The following is a 20,098-nucleotide window of genomic DNA, read 5'->3' on the forward strand; positions in this document are numbered from 1 at the left end:
GGTGTGGCTGGGCCATACAACCGCAGACACAATAGAAGAGGTGGCAAAGACTGCAGTTGAAAATCCACAAAGCTCACTGAGTGGCCCAGGATTGAGATTTATAAAAAATGCATTTCAACTTGTTTTGATTTTATTCTGATGAGCCACCTTGGAATGGCAGCATGGAAATCATTAGAAATATAACCACTACTTTCGCCTTAACTTGCTGTAGGTTTCCACACTTAAAAGCTGCTTATTTGGAGGTAAATATTGATGCAAGCAGATGTTTCAAACTGGGATGCCAATTTTCATGCCGGCCAAGGTTTCAAACTGGGATGCAAATTGTTCAGACCCTGCAAGGTACTTTATGCACATAGAAGTACCGTGAAGGAAAATACAGTGTTTTAAAGATATAGTTATCCCGCAGCACATCGCCACAGGTAACGTAGCACATTACAAAACCCACAGATCCATGAGCTCTGGCCTCCTTCCCCGGATATACGACGGTGACCTTAACAGTAACTGAGCCGTGTGTGATTTTTGGGCGTGGTGTGCTTACCTTGGTTTACGGAACAATGAGAAGGGAGTTGCGAGGAGGTGGGGTTAGCTGATTTGCATCTCTCTGACTGGCAGAGAGGAGGGACCGGGCGGGGAGGCAGGGGGAGCGCGTGCTTAGCCCGGAATCGGCTTGCAGCAACCCGATCAAACTGTCGCTTTATTTCCGTGCATTTTTCACACTCGGGACGCGCCAAAGGACTGGAGTGGGTGGGCCGCCCCGGATGCATCCGCACAGGTGCGGAGGGCCACCTACCTGCTCCGAAATCCGATTGCATCTGCCGCGAGCGCCTCGCCGCCGCTTTGAAAGGCTGGAGAAACGCGAAAGGACTACGGGCTGCAGGCAGCGCAGCCCGTGCAAAGGCTGTTTGGTTGCATAGATGATCTTTCGCTCCCCCCCCCTTCCCTCGGAGGCTGGTTCATTTGCTCATGACGTGCCTCTCTCGCTGAGCTGCCAGCCCTCCTGCTCACTCGCTCCTGCCTCCCGCTGCAGCTGCCTTGCATTATTAGGCCCCCCCCCCCCGCCTCCCTCGCCGCCGCTTTGCAAGCCAGCCTGATTCATTTTTCTTGCCGCTCTTGGAGGAAGAAAGCAGCAGGGAGGGGGAAGAGAGAGAGAGAAGCGGCTGCTTTTTAAAACCCCAACCCCCCCATTACTCTTCGGAATCTGCATTTTTTTGTCACTTTAATTAATTGCAAGGAGGCTCGGGAGCCTGTGATTCTCCTCGCCAGATGAACGTTTCCTTGGATCCTTGGACGTCTTGACTCCGGATTACTCGGGGGAAAGGAAAAAAAGAAAAGAAAAAGGTTAGCCATGGCGACGATTCCCCACCCCCATCTTTCCCCTCGCCTTTACCCCGATGCCACAGCTTGCCTTCGCCCCCTCGCCCCGCCTGCTGGAGCCACTCGGGGCAACAGGGGCGACCGACGCCCCGGCGGTGTGGCTGGAGCTCTGCGGAGCCAGGCGGGCAGCGGGATCACGTGGAGGTCTCCGGGGAGGCGCCGGTGGTAGTAGTAGTAGGAGTGGGAGGAGGGAGCGACCTGGTCACGCGTGTGCGTTTTCTCACGATACTACAAACTCGCTTCCTTCTTTCCCACCGCGTCTTCGGTAGCGACCGTGTCCAGGTGACATTCCTTCCCCTTCCTTCTCAACTCAGCTCGTTTGCATCCCTCGGGATCATCTCCATCCCCCCCACGCCTTTTCGCTTGTGCAGCGCCCCCATCTTCCTTTCCTCCGAGAGGGGCAGAGGGGTGTGTTCCTTTCTTTCCTCTCGACGGCGAATCAGCGCCTCCCCCGCCGCCCTTGGCTGCTTTGCCTGCTGGAAACGGGGGTGGCCGAGTTGGGGGGGGGGGGAGAAGCCCGGCCAGAGACGTTCAGGTGTGCTTGCGCCCTGTTGATCCTCTCTGTGTAAAGGGAAGCAATCCGTCTTTAACTGCCCCCGCCCCTTTGGAAATGTCTCCTTCATGGAACTGAGCGCCCTCCCTTCTTTCCTATACATGCATGCCTTGCTCGCTTCCGAGGACGGGCAAGCGAATTGGGTTGGACGTTTATGAAAGGGCGATGTGGGGGGGGGGCAGCTGCTCGATTGCTCCCTTGCTCGGCTCCCCCACGCTCGCTCGCTCGCTCGCAAAGTCGATCAAAGGGCGAATCTCGGATTCCTGTTACTCTGCAGGCGTGTGTATGTGTGTGTTCCCCCCTTTTTTATCTACGGAGAGGGCGGAGCTGCGTACAGGTTGCTTCTTAAAAAAATAAAAAATAAATCCTGCCGTCTGTTGTGAAAGACAAGCCTGGTAACCAACCCGCGCGGCGAACTCGGAACTGGCAAAAATGTCTTGCCCAGCGTCGATTTCAAAGACTTCGCTTACTCCAGAGGCGCCTTCCTAGATCGAACTCTGGTTCCCTTTCAGTCGAAGGAAAATGGGCGTTTGTGGGTAGCCTCGGCGGAGAGGGAGCGCTTTCTTGGAAGGGCGTTGCTCTTCCCTTTGCTTATATTTATTTTATTTCAGTCTTACCCCTTAGGCAGGTGTTCTACCGGTAGGGCATCCCCCGCCCCCGCCAAGGTCAGAAAGCACCGGGAGCTCATTCCTCTTTTCAGGGGGGACTCGGCTTGGGGGCCACACCCAAATGGCAACTCCAGTCCTAGGTGCGGCCGGAGCCTTGAAGCCCATGCAGGCAGAGTTCCATAAACACATTCTAGATTAACATTGTGTTTGGGGAAACATATTTACTACTTTTTAACGTCCCCACCCCCCTTATATGTGTTTGGCTTGAAGGCTTAATAACTTCCCATGATGAAGTCCTGAAAAATCAGGAACTCTTACGGCTTAGTTGAGTGTTTGTTCGGAACAGTAACGATGCTGTTCTAACAGTAGCACCTGTAGTAGATGTGTGGCGGAAACTGTCAACGGTCTTGAAGGAGTTGCTTGTGGTTTGTAAGGGTTTGGGAGAGAAACCGCTGGCCTGGGTAAAGCGAGTGTCTGGTTTCAAAGTCCTTACTCGGTTGTAAGTCCCCACTGAGCACAGTGGAGCTTCCTGTCTAATTAATAGACAACTTAGTTCTAGACATGCTGATATGTCAGTGAAAACAATTAAATACAGTGGGATTTAAATCTGAATTAATATGCATAGGATATGACTATGAGTTGGTTAGGTTCCCCCCCAAAAAAACCCCACCACAAAAAATAGATATGCAATGCTTGGGAAGGCTCTAGTCACATTTATAATGAAATATTATCATTTTTGTTATGTTCAAGGTAAAGTTAGTGACTTTAAAACTTCTCAGTCAGGAGCAGGAAAAGTGGCAGTTTGTGCTATTCACCATTCATTGAAGATGGAAATCGCTGACTCTTGTGCTTCAGATACCATTCAGTGGTGATGAGACACTGTTTGAATTGTTGCCATATGCTGATCAATGCTCCATAGCTAACTGAGAGCTAATCACGAATGCCAACATGTAACATGTCAAAGAATCCATAGCACTGTAGGAAGTTTGCCAGAGGAGAGGTTGTAAGTTTACTTGGCAACTTGCAATCTGTGATCCCCGCCTCCTGTTGCATTTTGTCATTTGGAACACCAGGGCCTCCATCTTGTATCTCTGAGCTCATTGAACATTTTTGCCACGGACTTGGGAGGGATCTGCATTTATTTTCTTCAGCAGATTGAGGCTGCATGCCTCTTGTGCAGGAACTGGGTCTCTCTAATGTAGAGTTTCTCTCCTGTAAATGTTTAATTAGTTGGTTGCAGATGATCTGCAAAATAATCCTTATGAGTATCTCTTCCTGCAATGCTCCTGATTCTCATACTGAGGGATGCCTGAGAATGAATTAAGGCTACATATCAGTGAAGGAGTTAAAGGCTGGCATTTGCTGTCTTTCTATATCATTCAAAGTGGCCGTGTGGAGAATGCCTGTGAATCTTGGATCCTGTGCTGCAGACACACTGAAGGAGTGGCCCAGTTGAATAATAGAGATTGGTGTAGAGATCAACCATTGATACTCACATAGAACTGTAGTTGTTCTCCTGCCCTTCATAAACAGTAATAGATCTGTTGATTTCAGGAAGGTGATTTACATTGAAACATGTAATGCTGAAACATGAAAGAAGCATGTACAGGAGGATAAGGATAGATCCTTGCATATTTTTATTTCTTGAATATAATAATATTCAGCATGAAATACAATCATATGGCAAGAAGTGGACCAGTCATTTTCCTAATTGAGTCATTGGCAATTGATTGATGTGGGTAATAGACATTGAGGTATTTCACTTTTTGCAGTTTGTGCTGTAATCCATTCTGTGTATTGTGGCTTTCATTGTGGCATTATTTAAGGCAGGCACATCCAATTCCCCCCCATGATGACCATACCTTTAGTTTCTGAGCCACACCCCCTCTTTTGTCCTAGACCTCTTACTGGCATGTTTTCCCAAAACTTGCATGATAGCAGGAGTATCTTTAGTCTTGCTGCCAAGAATGTTTGCTCAGTTGTATTTTGCTTTTTTCTTTCACTTTCTGCTGCAACAACATAGTGGTTTTAATTTTTGTTCTGTTAGAAGAGAGGCAGAATAATTCAGCATTCCACCACTGACCACTTTAAGAGCTAAGTCTAGCAAATTGGTTTCCCTGCCTTCCATTTTGTTGCAGCTGACTACCATAATATTGTTGGCTTTATGTAGGCTTCAAGCCTTCCATGGTTTCTGTGGCCACCATTCTTTCAGACAAGTAGATTTACCAAAACAGAGCCATGAAGTAGTTAGACCCAATGAAACAATGGAAGCTCTATGGTAGAACCCCTGCTTTGCATGTAGAAAAGTCCCTGGCATCTCCTGGGAGAGCTAAGAATGACTCTTGTAGAAAATCTTGGAGAACTGTTGCCTTCAGTTTACAATACTGAGCTAGATGGGCCAATGGCCTGATTCTGTATAAGGCAGCTTATTGTGTTCCACCATGTGTGGAAGCTTGCCTAGTTGAATTCATTCATTCTGCACTGCATGTTCTGTGTCGTGCAGTCCTATGTATGATCACTTGGATATGAGCCTCATTAAGTTCAGTGGGACTTTGTCATCGGTTAGCGTGCAGAGAATAGCAGCCTAAATGAGTTAAGATAGTATTCTGTATCACTCATGCCTTGATTTTTCCTGTCATCTACTTGAGATGCACAACAGTTTGAAGCTGCACAACTGCTCTTTGTGTTCATTATGATTGACTGAATCCATTGATGATATTTTGGGTGTGATATGATGTCTTTGTTTCTCATCCTCCCTTTGTGGCTCTCAACTAACTTTGAGTATCAGGAGAAGCTTTTGTAGAGGAAAGGAGAACTGAACAGAAAATGGCCTGTTAATGACCATGTGCTCAATTTTAAATATGCAGGCACATTTTGAAGCTGAATAGGATACTGATAGTACTATAGAGATTCAGCACATGGCTTTTCCTCACCCCTCCTTTGTGTTTTGTTTCTCTAAAATCTGCTGAAACGCTCTTTGACTGTCAAGGATTTTGCTATTATTTCTCCTGCTGTGGGGGTGCGAGGTGCAATTCTGCAAGCAAGGATTTACTCTTAACAGGCTTTGTGATGTTCCTTTGTGTTGTATTCAGCAAGGTAAGTTTTAAGCAACTTACCTAAAGCAGAAGAGAAAAAGCTGGATATCAAGTGTCTGTGTGGAATCTTCAAAAGGTGGCCTCTTGCAGCCTTCCCCTCCTGCCACTGGTGGCCCAGAGCCAGTTTGTTTACACAGATAATTATTTGATAGGAGCACCAGTTCTTAGATGGTTTATGCTTTGCAGGTTGAACAACACTCTGGACCCTTTGGTAATATGCTTCTGGATTTCAAAGGCAGGTGTAAGAAGGATTGATGGTGCTCCCTTCTTGAATTTGGACAGTCTGCACCCATCAATTTCTATTGTGAAGAGGAAAAAAGTGGAACCCAGGATAGGTCTGTACAGCTGGCATGCAGTTTAATTTAGAATGACCTGGACCACTGGGAGAGTGGAGCCTCTGATCCAGTGGCATCCCTGAATACACTGGTGCAGTGAGGACAAAAACCTGCCTTCCTTCTTGGTGCTGGTGTGCTCTGCTGGAAGGGGTTATAATAACTTTTTTCCCTTGCATGCAAAGTGCAAGTGGGATGTACTGCAGGTATACACCCTCACTTCCCCACCCTGCCCATCAGCATGACAGGTGTTGTGACAGTAAATACCGTATTTTTTGCTCTATAAGACACACTTTTTCCCTCCTAAAAAGTAAGGGGAAATGTTTGTGCGTCTTATGGAGCGAATGCAGGCTGCGCAGCTATCCCAGAAGCCAGAACAGCAAGAGGGATTGCTGCTTTCACTGCGCAGTGATCTCTCTTGCTGTTCTGGCTTCTGAGATTCAGAATATTTTTTTTCTTGTTTTCCTCCTCCAAAAACTAGGTTCGTCTTGTGGTCTGGTGCGTCTTATAGAGTGAAAAATACGGTATAAGTGTACACACAGAACAAATCTTTTGCCCTGTACAGTATATCTTTTTTTCAGCCTCAGAGCGGAATGAGAAACATGAGCTGGCATGTTAAGCCTTACTGATGCTTCCTCTCTCCTGCCCATTTATCTTTGTGCCCAGTGTGTACCTCCCTTGTGCCCACCACTGATGGCAGTGAAAAATGTCCCCATTCTGTTTGCAATCACTGGGTTGCGTTTATTGCTTTGGATGGTAGCAGAGGCATTAAATCAGGCATTTCCCATAAATAGGGATGAAGCATTTGTGATCCCTGCTGCAATGGGAGCACATATACATCTTGAGGAAGGTGCAGTTTGACTGCTCTGCTGTGCAGAAATAGGTGGTTGATTAACTCATGGCTCTGGGAGATGAGAACCAGTGTGTTTTGTTTCCAAACAACAGCTATGTTTGTACATCTCTTCCTCCAAGTATTTCGATGAGAAGAGTTGCATTCCAAGGGGTTTCCCTAATGAAAGAGGTGGATTTTTGCAGCACTGATTTCATTGGGAATGAATTTGCACTCTTAAAACTAAAATTTGCAAACCATGTCCATTTTGATCCATTGGCAAGACACGTTTTGTTTTTCTTTTGAACTATGGAGATCAGTTGGAGACCTGAATCCCAGTTGCTGCCTTTGGAAAACTTCCCATGATGTGTTACATTTCTCAGGGAACTGGAAGGTCTGATGCAGAAGGTATTGGCTTAAGAGATTTCACTTTCTTTCTCATAGTGTTTGTGGAAACTCACTGGCAAGCTGCATGATGTTGCTTTGACATTTTGCAAAAGGAGAGAAGTGGAATGCCATGTTAATATTTTGTTACCTGGGGAATCATGTCATTGCCTCATAGAGAAGTGTGTGTATGTGTTTGAATGTAAAATACACTCCTTGGTGTGTTGTAATTTTCACAGGACAGGTTTGGCAGCTCTGTATCTGTTAGGCATCAGTTCAGCATTTCTCACCCCTTTTTTGAGATTCCTTTCTGACACAGTAGTGTTGTCCTAAATCCAGAGCCCCTGATGTACTCTGAAGCACCCATGTGGACTTCTCCATTCACTTCAATAAAGGAGTCAAGTTTTTGTACACCCACTAGTGCCCCTTTCATTGAAGTGATTGGGTCATTCCCTGCAAGATGAAAAGCTGTGTTTTGGCACTAGAGGCCTTACACACAAATACGCCCCCCCCCCCACGTCTCTGTTCCGGAGTGATGGTTTGCTGGGAGTAGTGAACAGAATAAAGCAGAGAGAAACCCCCCACACACACTGAATTGCATTGTTCAAAACGTATGGCACACATGCACACCTACATACATGTGTAAATTTTGCTGTCTCGAAAATTGTATGGCAGTTCCTATGCACAGTGCATCTGACAGATTTAGCTGAGCAGCCCATTGTTCTCATTGGAGCAGTCAGATGCCTCTGAGTCAGCAGGTTCCCGTTGTATTTTGCAGAATGAAAGAAAATTGCCACCAAAAACATTGCAAGGATTAGTGCAACAATCTAAATAAATGCTTGCTTGCAGGAGCTGGCTGATAGCTATTGAAAGTTATGACAGTTGTGTCAGGGCGCCCTGGCAATAAACATCAGGATGTTTATTATGTTAGCCATGCTCTTGTGTTGAAGGCAATGGTAAAAGATGGCAGGTTCTATCCTATGGTGCAAACACTTCCACAGTGGTGCTAACATGACTCCCTTGAGTTTTTTGCTTACTAAGAAGGCTCTGATGCCTCCTTAGCCAACATGGTGCCCCCAGCTGCTCTGGACTACAGTTCCCATTGTCCCTATCCATCGGCCATGCTGGCTGATGCTGATGGCATTTGCGGTTCCAAACACCTGGAGGGCACCAGTTGGGCAAGGCTGCTTTGCAGATTATGTAATCCAGACATGGATTCCTAGGTGCAAAGGGTTCGTTCGCTTTTTCTTTGTGTATTTCCATGTGGCTATGAGCAAGATCTCCATTTGACCACCTGTAATTCTTTTTGCAGGCAACTTTCTATTTTCACAGTAGCTCAGGCAATTGAAAATGTCTACCAGCTTGGATTAAGTACCACAGCCAAGAGTGTTTCTAGTTTTGGTAATAATAACAGCTGTGATGCAAAGAATTAAATGTAGCGATAAGCTGCTACGCACCTCATTTGTTCTATTCCACCGAAGGTATTTATTTGACTTCTGCAACTCCAGTTCAGCTATTCCAGGGCAGAGGAATCTTGGGCTAAGCCTTCTTAGGTGGCCTTTGGGATTCCACCTAAGACATGCTGTATCCCCAGCCACACCCATAAATGGCCCTACCTCCGCCCTTCTTGTGTGTTTTTTGCCTGACTGGAGTGTATCCTTGAATTCTGATTAATGCATTTTTGCTTACCTGGGTGGAGGTTAGAGATAGGGGTGTAGCTGCATGTAGACACTAGCCTGTTGTCTAGGTAAGGTTCACACAAGCTGTTCTGTCCACTTTTGCCTCTGACCCCACCCGCCACCACTGGCATGTGGCCCCCAGAAAGTTGAAAATAGGAGAATGTGGCCCTCGGAGTGAAGAACAGGTTCCTCTCTCTTGAATTTTTCGGAAAGCCTCTACTGTTGCCTCTCCTTGCAATTCATATTTGAAAAAAGAGACCCTTGTTTGTTAAGCTGACCCCAAAGTGTTCTGCAGATTCAAATGGGCTCTTAACTCTTTAATCTCATGTCTTTATCGCTGAACATTTTTCCATTCCTCCATTGTATTCAAAGCTGGCGAGACCTGGGATGTATTCTGTAGTGGTATTTACCGTGCATCAGATCTGAATGCAAATGCACAGGGTGGAGCAGTCTCCTTCTGCACAAAGGAAATGTTGTTTTCTTTCTGTCTGTCTTCTCTTCCCCCCCTTTTCCCCTAAAATTTGAATAAATGGGGGAGAGATCAAAGGCTGTTTGAAGCTGTGTTAGGGGCTCATAATAAATTCATGGCCCTCCCTATCCCTATGCCTGTCTCTGTAGTGTGGCACCTTTCAGCGGATATTTTTAGCTTTGATTTCTTCCTTGGTGCAGGATCTTGACGGGAACTGCGTTTTGGTGGAAAGAGAGTCATTTCATTGTGTGTGTGTGTGTGTGTGTGTGTGTGTGTGTGTGTGGAGGGGGAGGAGGGATGGAGACTTGTAAGAAGAAGGCCCAGCAAAACCCCACTGTGCATTATAATGACACCTCTTTTTGTAATGGACTAATCTTGTTTGTTGCCATTAGTGCTGCTGGAAAGCATGATTGGCTGGGGGCAGCCAGGTATGAGTGCCTGTCAGGGCTGCTTTTTGTAGTGAGGCAGGTGAAGTTGGAGCGATGTCAAGCATTTGAAGGCAGAGGAGGCAACAGACTGCCGGTTTCAACCGCCCCCCCTCCACCATTTCTCCCATCAGAGGTCTGGAATCTGGAAAGTGGCTTTCTCGTATTAATGCAAATGTTGAAGAGGCAGAGAGGAGGAGGATGAAAGAGGCATTGTTGGATATTTCTGGAACTACAGTGTGGGGATGATGGATCCGAATGAACAATGGAAGCAATTAAAGTGCTCTAATTAGATGCACTATTGATCTGGCACCGTTTCTGCTGGCAGGAGTTTCTGTCGATATTGGGTAACATGGCGCACACTGCTGGGCAGTCCAGGTGTCTGCGGTTTCTCTCTCCTTCTCTGCCCACCTGGGCCTTGGTACCTTGCAAAAAAAGGGGAGAGCTGGGTATCTCTTTATTAAAAAGGGGCTTGGCCATATTATATTGGCAGAAATACTGATATTTACATGCAAAGCGCATGCTCTACCACTAAGTTATATCCCTTCATTTGTGAAGTCCCTCTTTTTAGGAATATTAAAAAATAATCTCTCTTAGGCCAGAGCAGTGGTGGCTGTTGCCCACTGAGACTTGTAGCTTTCCCCCCGCCCTCCTGAATTCTACAAGGGCAACACTGAGGCTGAGGAGGAAGAAGGTGACAGACTGCACTACTCCCTGGACTGAAGCCAGTCAGGTGCAGGATGGCTGAGGGCAGGATGAGGCTGGTTGGGCAGTGCTACATTTGTCCTAACACAGGGGTTCCCAAAGTGGGTGATACCACCCCCTGGGGGGATTACCTAGTGGGTGCTAAGAGGCAAGTGGGTGGCAAGGGGTGCTGGAGGTGTCAATGACTATGTGATTTTGAAATGCTGATATCACTGGCTCAAGTTCATCAGTTTTGTTGACTTAATTAAACTAAATCGTTTTAATTGGGTATTGAATAAATGTGCAATTAATTGTTACAGTTCTGAATTTTTTTGTGTTACAAACTTTCTTTGTGGGTCGTGTGAACAACTATCCTGAATATTACTCTTTATACGGTAGAGGGTACTGGGGATGAGTTTATGGAACAAAGGTGGAGGAGGCGCACAAGAGTTTGGGAACCACTGGTGTAAGGGACTGGCATCTATTGGATTGGGCAATGTTGGTTCCTTTTCCTATGATGTTTTAACTATTATTATTATTAATATTACTTAAATTTAAATACCTTCATCCGGGGACCACAGAGCAGTTTGCAGTATTAAAAAAACACAAAATACACAACAAAACAACAAACAACAAATGCATGTGCGCACACCCAGCTTCTATTTATATATGCAGGCCAAATATATTATGCTGCCTGAGGCAGACAAGATGGCATTCCCCACTCAATTCCATGTGGAGAACCTGAGCAGTTGCAGTGGTGATGGAACAACATCCCTCACTGTACCTGAGGGCAGAACAGGAGGCTAGTTTAAGAGACCCTGGGGAAATGATGAGGGCTGTTTTCTACAGCAGCCAACGCCTGAGGCACCTGCCTCTTTCTGCCTCATGATAGGGCAAGCCCTATCTATGAGCTACCTTAGTTAAATTCTGAACAAGACAGGAACAAATCTTTTAAATAAATTATGGTCCGATAAATTATGGCTGCAAGGATGAAGTTGGGCAAGCCATGTCTAGAGGGCATATATTTATTTTATGCTCTACTTCCACGCCCCACCAGCACCACCCAGGAGCTGGTGGTGGCATACATGGTACTCCCCTACTGCATTGTACTCTTGTAACAATTCTCTGTAGTAGGTTAAGTTGAGAGACAGTGACTGGCTCAAGGTCACTAAGTGAGCTTCACCCCTTGTCTCCCAGGTCCCAGCCCAAGACTTTAACCACTACAACCCACTGGCTGTAATGAACACATGCCTACCAGTTAGGCTCCAAACACAGTTAAGGTATGAGGAACAGGGTATAGACTGGGCTACTTATTAAAAGGCCATATGCTAAAATATTCCAAATGATCTCATATGTACCAGGGCTGGTCAGGAAATTAATTTCGTGCTTTCCCCATGAGGGAGACAAAAAATAATAATGTTCCATCAGCATTTCCACTATGGGCAGGATTCACCTAATGAACCCTGTCAGCGGAAGCACTGCCTAAGGGCTTTGACTTGTGCAACGAAGCTTTCTCCCTGCTTCACACCCCACACCCCCAGAAATTGGCTCGAGGGGGGTCAGAAGAACAGCATGCAGGTGGAGGAGAGGGAGGCCATTCTGCCTGGCAAGCTGATACTCTTGCGCAGAAGAAATGTTTGTAATAGTGCAATGTTGAATTCCACCCGATGCCTGCAAGCTTCTCATTGTGGCCGAGGCATCAGTGCAGCAGAGCTAAACGCAGTCATTACTTTGATTGTCCAGACAAATAAAACCTCAGATTTTATGGAACTGCATTCCCCTTCTGATCAGAATGCTTTGATTTCCCACCCTGTCAATTGACACCATGGTCAAAATGGGCAACTGCTGTTGTGATGGTGAGTGAAGCAAAAACGGAAAGGGCAACTTGTCTTTGGTGACCTGTTGTTCCTGATGTGGCTGTGTCTTCTTCTGCCTTTTAATCTTCTTGTTCACTTTCTCCATCTCCGTGCTCCAAAAGTTATTTGATCCTCTACTGTGTCCCTTCAGAAATTGCGTGTGAGGGAAGGGAGATTCAAGCCGGACAGTTAAATACCTGGTTAGCCCTTTGGTGTCTCCCAAGTGAGGTGATAATATTCCCCTCAAACAGTGTGAAGGAGCAGTCACTAAAGGGAAATGCCTGTTGAACACAGTAGTGTTGGGAGCTATCTGGTGTATTGTTAATTGCAGGTGGATATGTGCAGAAACTGTAGCAAATTCACCTACTCTAATGAGATGGCAAAGGGTGATAGGAAGAGCCTTTAATCTCCTTCACAAACTCCCATGAGCTTTTATAGGTGTTGGTATATTGTGGGAGTATGCCTGAAGGAAAGATGGAGGCCTCCTTTCCACTCGGAGCTATTTAACATATAACATTAAGCTTGCATAGAGTGGAACGATGCATAAATTTCCCCAACACACATTTATGGCAAAAAAACCCCAAAACAGGTCTGTGCGCACTCTTTATTAGATATGTGCTTGCTTGCCCCATACAAATATTATGTAGGTGTGGTCACATACCTAAACTAGCCATAAGTGTAGGTCAGAGAAAATGCTCACCCTTGCACATGTCTGGAGTTGGTATCTCATTACTGTAATCGGTTGCCAACCTTTTTGGACCAGTGGGCACATTCTGTGTTTTGAAAGATTGCTTTGGGTGCCATGTCACAAAAGGGCTGCCCTGATGAATAGGCGTAATGGCTGTTATATCTAAAAGCGCAGAAGAGATGGGCCCACAATTGGCTGGCAGGCATTCTGGCACCACAGGGGCCTTGTTGGCAACACCGAAAGCATCACTTGGTGATGTATATGTCGTTTGAATACACAACCAAACTGAACAATTTCCACTTAAATCGTAAGATCTAAAATAAAGCTACAAAAAAATTATATCAATAGCGGCAACAGCCCCTCCCCAACAAAATTCCCTAAACAACACCTAAGAGTCTGATCAGCAGCCTCAGCTTTCGTAGCTGGAGTCAGTCAGGGCCCTGCCCTCCCAGGCCTGGTGGAAAATGCCTGCAAGGCAAGGAGCAGGTCTTCCAGGACTCACAGCCAAGATGGTCTCCAACAATCTAACAGTCTGTTCATAGCCTTCCTTTGCTAGATCAGAACCATGGATCTTGCGGCAACATTTCCTTTGATGTGCCACCTGCCCTTCCTGAGACGGAAGGCTGGTCTTTCTATTCCCCAACCCACATAGTCTTGAATATAATAGATGCCTCTGCAGACGTCTGTATGTCAAGGTCAGCTCCAGGGCTAATTCTAGCTTGTGGAGAAATTCTACCAATAGAAACCATGTGATCTAGTGCATTTTCCTTCCTTAATAGAAAAGCATTTCAAGGTATTTTTCCAGCCAGGAATGGGAAAGCTATGGCCCTCCATGGAAAATGCTGGCTGAGGTTGGTGGGAGACGTACTTACAACATAGAGGGGGCTACAAGTTCTCCATCTCTGTCTAAACTTAACTCGCTCAAAAGTCTGTCTCCCACTGAGCTTTGTACTTTGCCCTATTACCAGGGATTCAAGAGCGGAAAAGCAGGAATAGCAGGATTTCGAAGCAGTTCAGTGCAATTTCTAGGAGATCACACCTGTGCAGCTGAGCTGTTTACCCATGTGGCTTCATGGAGACTTGCTTTATCTTTTCCTTAATTCTAAAATAGAATTGAACTGCAGAATCTTTTTTCCCCCACCTTTGTGGGATGAATATATCTCATATAGCTTACACTGGATCAAGACTCTTGTCTCCTCCTCTACTAGCTACAAAAACACTCCTCTACTAGCTACACTTAAAACACTGACTCCTGTTGGATAACGTATCTCTTTCAACACAATTGCTTTCCAGTGGGCTGCTTCATGTTTTATGGGTGCAAGATTGCAAGGCTTTGAACCCACTTGAGCACAGCAAATGCACCCACGAGGACTCGGGTCTCTTCAGTGAATTCACAAACACGGCAGTGCTTTCATGGCTCTTCCAAGTAAACTGCCAACTCTGGACAAAGCAGATTAATTAGCTTGGGATGATAAAATCTCCGTGGAAACAGGTGATATTGAACTTGGGTCATGCATGCCAGTGTGGTGTAGTGGTTAAGAGCGGTGGACTCGTAATCTGGTGAACCGGGTTCGCGTCTCCGCTCCTCCACATGCAGCTGCTGGGTGACCTTGGGCTAGTCACACTTCTTTGAAGTCTCTCAGCCCCACTCACCTCACAGAGTGTTTGTTGTGGGGGAGGAAGGGAAAGGAGAATGTTAGCCGCTTTGAGACTCCTTCGGGTAGTGATAAAGCGGGGTATCAAATCCAAACTCCTCTCCTCCTCCTCCCTGGAATGAAGCCAAAAATGACACCAGGACTGTTTCTTTGGGTTGTCTCCTTTTCTTAATGGTGACATGGACCATTCATAATGTAAGAATATTCTTCACAACTGTGAGCAGGGCAGTGGGGTGGGGTAAGTGAAGACAAGCTGTAACAGTTAGCTATAGTGTTGTTTGCTGCTCTTGCTCAGGCTGCCCAGCAAAAGCACTTTGCTTCCTGAAATTCATTCTAATTGTGCGGATGAAATGCAACTGATAGAATCCGACAGGGTGTCATATTGGTGTGTGAATACAGTCCAGATCCAATGATCCTCAGGCACGCACCTCCGGATGGTGGAGATGTTGGGTGCAAAAGGCGCCTGGCTGATTTTGAACACTGTGTGTCTGTTCATTTATATCCTGCTTTTGTTTTATCAAAAGCGGTTAACATTAACATTCCCTCGAAAGTACAAACAGCAAAAAAAACCACATTAAAACCAAAGCAGCAATCAAACACAACCCAAATCGAGTGCCACATCACAATCAAAGCATACCCCATCACACAGTACAAAAACCCCTGCCTGTAGTTGCCTTGTACAGTGGTACCTCAGGTTAAGTACTTAATTCATTCCGGAGGTCCGTTCTTAACCTGAAACTGTTCTTAACCTGAAGCACCACTTTAGCTAATGGGGCCTCCTGCTGCTGGAGCACGATTTCTGTTCTCATCCTGAAGCAAAGTTCTTAACCTGAGGTACTATTTCTGGGTTAGTGGAGTCTGTAACCTGAAGCGTATGCAACCCGTGGTATTGCTTCTTAGCCACTGTATTGCAACCCACTGTATTGCTTCTTAGCCAATGACAAAACTTTAACAGTGCTGGGGCTAAGCAAGCCTCTCTCAGGAGGTCATTCCAGCGCAGTGGTGCTGGAAATGATAAGGTCCTGTCATCATCAGGGCATCACATTGGCGACTCTTGAGCTAGGCTGTTGTATATGTAACACAAAGAATTACCTCGACGAGTTGTTTCATTAATATTACTGTGTATATTTGAGTTTCACTGTATGAGTGCTAGTACAACTTCGCTGGAGGCAGTGTTGTTCAAGGTCTTCATTAGCAGAATACCGTGATGTAATTTTGCTATGAGCCTTTCGCCCCATCCCCCTTTGTTGTTAAGAGGTTTGTTGAAACTGAGATGCTCATGAGGAATAAGGAGTCAAAAAGGGTCAGGTGGAAGGTGACACGCTGGCTGAATTGTAGTCGTTTGTATGGCAAGGGTTCTTGTTTTTGCCTGTGCGTAAAATCGGAGGCCACAATTACAACCAAGACTTGATCGTGTGGATTTCCACTTGGAGGCCATTTATTGCGAGTTAAATAAAAACGTCACGATAAACATATAATAGGACTGAAGATGTCACAGTAAAATGAGAACAGCAACAAAGCAAAACCAAACCCCAGAAAGAGGTTTCACAAGAAGGAACGTGTTTTCTCCAAGATACTACCTGTTTAACTTGCCATTGCCACTTCCTGAACTTCTATTAAGGTCCTATAGATGGACTGCTGTGTCTGCGGCGCTGCATTAATCATTCTTCTGCGGCTGCGGTTGTGTTAAAGAAATGTTGTTACAAGTGTGTTTTGAGGATTTGTCCTTGCAGTGTATGTTGCTATGTTTATTTAGAAAACAGTTGGCAGGCTTTGCTTCCAGAGGTGAAGAACTGGAATATCAAGAATGGCTGGCTTTGCTATTGATCAGATAATTACTTGCACTGCCCCTGCCCCTTTGCTCTTGTCTGTTCTTGGCTTTGTTTGTTATTTCTTTCTCTGTTGCTTGCTGTTTTAACTGACTGGCATTTATAGGTGGGGTGGAGTTTTAAGAGTCTGTGAGCATGCAGAATTTGGTGCATTCTGAGAATCATTTTAGTTTCAAGCGTGGGAGTAGCCAGGGGGATGGAGGGGGGCAGTGCCCTCCTAAAACAAGTAAATAAATAAAAATATTTAACTGACCAATTGTGTTCTGCCCCCCCGAGCATAATGCTTGCCCCCCCAACATAATGCCTGCCCCCCTCCAAATAAATCCTGGCTATGCCCATGGTTTAAAGCAAATTTCTAGCTTTTATAGCAGGTGTAGGGAACCTTTGGCCCTCTGAAGGTTGCTGGACTTCAGTTCCCATAATCCTTGGTCATGCTTGCTGAGAGTGATGGGAGTTTCAGCAACATCTGCGGGGCCGCAGTTTGCCATATTTGCTCTATGGCTACAAAATAAACTTCAGTGTGTGCAGGCAAAGGCTAGTGAAATTTCAGAAGCCCAAGGTGAGACTGAATAAGATTTCCAGTGCCAAAATGTTAGGAACATAAATATTTTGGGCCGTTTTTTTTAAGATTAGCAAAAGTAGAATAAATTATGCAGAGCAAATGAATATATGTGGAAGGGTTGCAGAATGAATTTTACAGATTTTTGTGTTACTATAGTGCAGGATTTTGACTTGTTTAGGGCTCAGACTACACTGCACTGCCTTTTGTAATTCAAAAGTGTCTCTAATTGACTGGAAAGATGTAGCCACTTGAATTAAATATCATGCTAATAAGGTATTGTGTAGTAGCCAGCAGATAATAAGGTTAGTTATGTATTTATTCTCCTGCAGGCGTGTACGGTTTATAAAATAGGTGCAGATAAAGTATACTGGTAGAGCACCTGTGACAGAATTCTTGATTCATAGCTAACCTCATATAGGGGATCTCATCCAGCCCCCAAGCAAATGTTTATGGTCTTCCAAATATACACTGACTTTGGCAGCAGCAAACCTATCACTGCAGTTGTTGGAGAGTAGTAAGCACACCTGCCCTGCCAAGTACCCTGACAGGGATGTAAATTGCCCCCACCCTGGTCATGAGCTTGATCATTTGATGAGTGAAGAGGGAATGATAGCTACCATTCTCAACATGGATCAGCTGAGGGGGGAGGAAGGCTGTGTGACTGTGCAGTGTAGTAGAGCGAGGGGTGGCCACACCCACTGCCGGCATGTGCCCACAGGAGTGTCGGCGAAGGGTGAATACAGCCCTCAGGCTGAAAGAGGTTAGTCACCCCTGACAGAGAAGATGCCACCCAAAGAACTGCAGTTTTGTCTCGTGTGGCATTTTGGAAGCAGTAGCCTGAGGTTACACTCCCTCTGAAGGAGCAAGTACATAGCTTGGGGTATTTCTGGAACCTCAGTGGCACAGAGTGGCTTCCATCAACTTGGGTTAGTGGCCCAGCCACTATCTAGAGGGGGGTAGCCTAACTTCTTTTGTTTACACTTTGGTAACCTCAAGAGTAGCTTACTTCAATGCATTATATGCGACACAGCCCAACTGCACCTGGTACCAGTTTGGTTACAGGCCCAATTCAAAGTCTGGTTTTGAGCCAGTGTGGTGTAGTGGTTAAGAGCGGTACAGTCATACCTCATGTTACGTCCGCTTCATGTTACGTTCTTTCAGGTTACATCCCGCGGCGGCCTGGAAGTACCAGAAAGGGTTACTTCTGGGTTTCGCTGCTCGTGCATGCACAGAAGCGCAAAATGATGTCACGTGCATGCGCAGATGCACCACTGCGGGTTGCGCTCTTTTCATGTTGCGAATGGGCCTCCGGAACGGATCCCGTCTGCAACCAGAGGTACCACTGTAGTCTTGTAATCTGGTGAACTTGGTTCGCGTCTCCGCTCCTCCACTTGCAGCTGCTGGGTGACCTTGGGCTAGTCACACTTCTCTGAAGTCTCTCAGCCCCACTCACCTCACAGAGTGTTTGTTGTGGGGGAGGAAGGGAAAGGAGAATGTTAGCCGCTTTGAGACTCCTTAAAGGGAGTGATAAAGCAGGATATCAAATCCAGACTCTCTTCTTCTCTTCTATGTGGCTCAGGACACCAATACCCCAAAGACTTCCTCTCCCTAAATGAACTGACCCAGGATTTTGCGATGGTAATCTGAGGCCTCCCTCCAAGGGGGATCTGGTGGGTGGGAACACAAGAACAGGCCTTTTCTGTGGTGGTTCCCTCATTCCTTTTTGTATCAGGCCTTTGGCTTTTGAATATCTATAGCCTTTTTGCATGAGTGAGATGTTTTAATGTATGCTGTTCATTTTAAAATAGAATTGCCTTTTAGATTTTTTTTAATGCTGATTTTAATGTAAGCTTGCTTAAAGCATTGTATGTCACTTTGAGTTGGTGTGGCAAATGAAGACTAATCTAATCAACCAATTAATAATTGTTCCTCTTAGTTTGGGTTGATACCAAAACCTCTCCCTCATTTGGGTGGTCCACAGAAATCCAGAGCTCAGCTTAAATAGCCTTGGATTCCACAGCTAGAACAAAAATACACTCTTTTGACCCAAATAGGGTTCTTATTAGCTTTGCATGAATTTGCACTGATTAAATGATTCTCTGTGAATGGAAGGAGATATGCAGGAAATATGCAAAGGTGTACAGGTCATGGTTGCACTTGGGAAGGATGAAAAGATGAAAGCAAGCTTTTCTCCTTTAACAAAGCATTATATCCACGAGGTCATATCAAATTAACCTTTAAGGCTGAAGACTTCTTGGTGGAAAATCTACGCTGCCCTGGTTGTTTGTAAAAACAGTAAGCCACAATTTGTGTACATTTAACCAGGGTGCATTCAGCTTGATGCACTTGACAAAATTTAAAAGGGAGCAGGTGTTCAGGAAAAAAAAGGCTTTGGCAATCCCACCCGCCATTACACCTAATGTGTTTTGACTAGACATGATATTGCCAATCCCTGGAATGTAACCCCCCACGTAAGTCGCAGGCTTAGAACAGTGGCTCTTTTAGAGCTGCATGTACCATCGAGTCTTTGCACAGACAGAATGAAATGTGCAGCCTGGCTAAAGGGGGCAGTTTTTCTTCCTTACCCTTGTTCAAATGCTCTTCTTTCCTTCTGCAAGAAGCTCGCTAATGTGAGAAGCAGGCCATTGTAGGATGCTATTTACATTGTTTCAATCAAGTTGGTAAACTTACACAGGCTGCAGATCGAAGGGTTGACTTCTAAGCCATCCTTCAAGGTCCAAGACCAAACCTTTGTGGCTTTCACATCTGGGTCTGTAATGAACTCCGCAGGCCAAATGTTGCCTTCCAGAACTTTGGTGTCTCTGCTGGAGCAGCAGTGGTGAAGTTAATGTATATAATGAGAAGACAATGACACACAGAACAGATGGCTCTAAAATTAGAATGTGTTTAATAATTCCTTGTGCAGGCCAGAAAAAGTATCCATTTCATTTCCTGAGCGGTGGATTGTTTTCCCAAGATTGGATCTAGTAAATACATACTTCTATTACTTTCATAAATAAGTTTGAATGCATAGTGGTTGGCTGCCTGAAGAAAATGCTGCTGTTTCATTCATTTT

At 45.6% G+C, this 20,098-nt stretch overlaps 2 protein-coding genes across 15 annotated transcripts in view; both read left to right on the top strand.

Annotated features, from left to right (window-relative positions):
* The window catches only part of LOC308588109 (uncharacterized protein), a 336,103-nt gene that overhangs the window by 294,157 nt on the left and 21,848 nt on the right, over window positions 1–20,098 (top strand). The gene's annotated exons all lie outside the window — the stretch shown is intronic.
* The window catches only part of EPB41L1 (erythrocyte membrane protein band 4.1 like 1), a 175,705-nt gene continuing 156,290 nt past the window's right edge, over window positions 684–20,098 (top strand). The window contains exon 1 of one of the 9 annotated variants that reach the window (XM_081195954.1): window positions 684–1,338. The gene's annotated coding sequence lies outside the window, so the exon portion shown is untranslated. Of the gene's footprint in view, window positions 1,339–1,431; window positions 1,657–20,098 lie in introns of those variants that run through there. The other 8 variants (XM_081195950.1, XM_081195955.1, XM_081195956.1 and 5 more) reach the window with 8 other exon arrangements.

This window comes from Podarcis bocagei (assembly GCF_964188305.1).
Source record: "Podarcis bocagei genome assembly, chromosome: 5".
NCBI classification, from domain to species: Eukaryota; Metazoa; Chordata; class Lepidosauria; order Squamata; family Lacertidae; genus Podarcis; species Podarcis bocagei.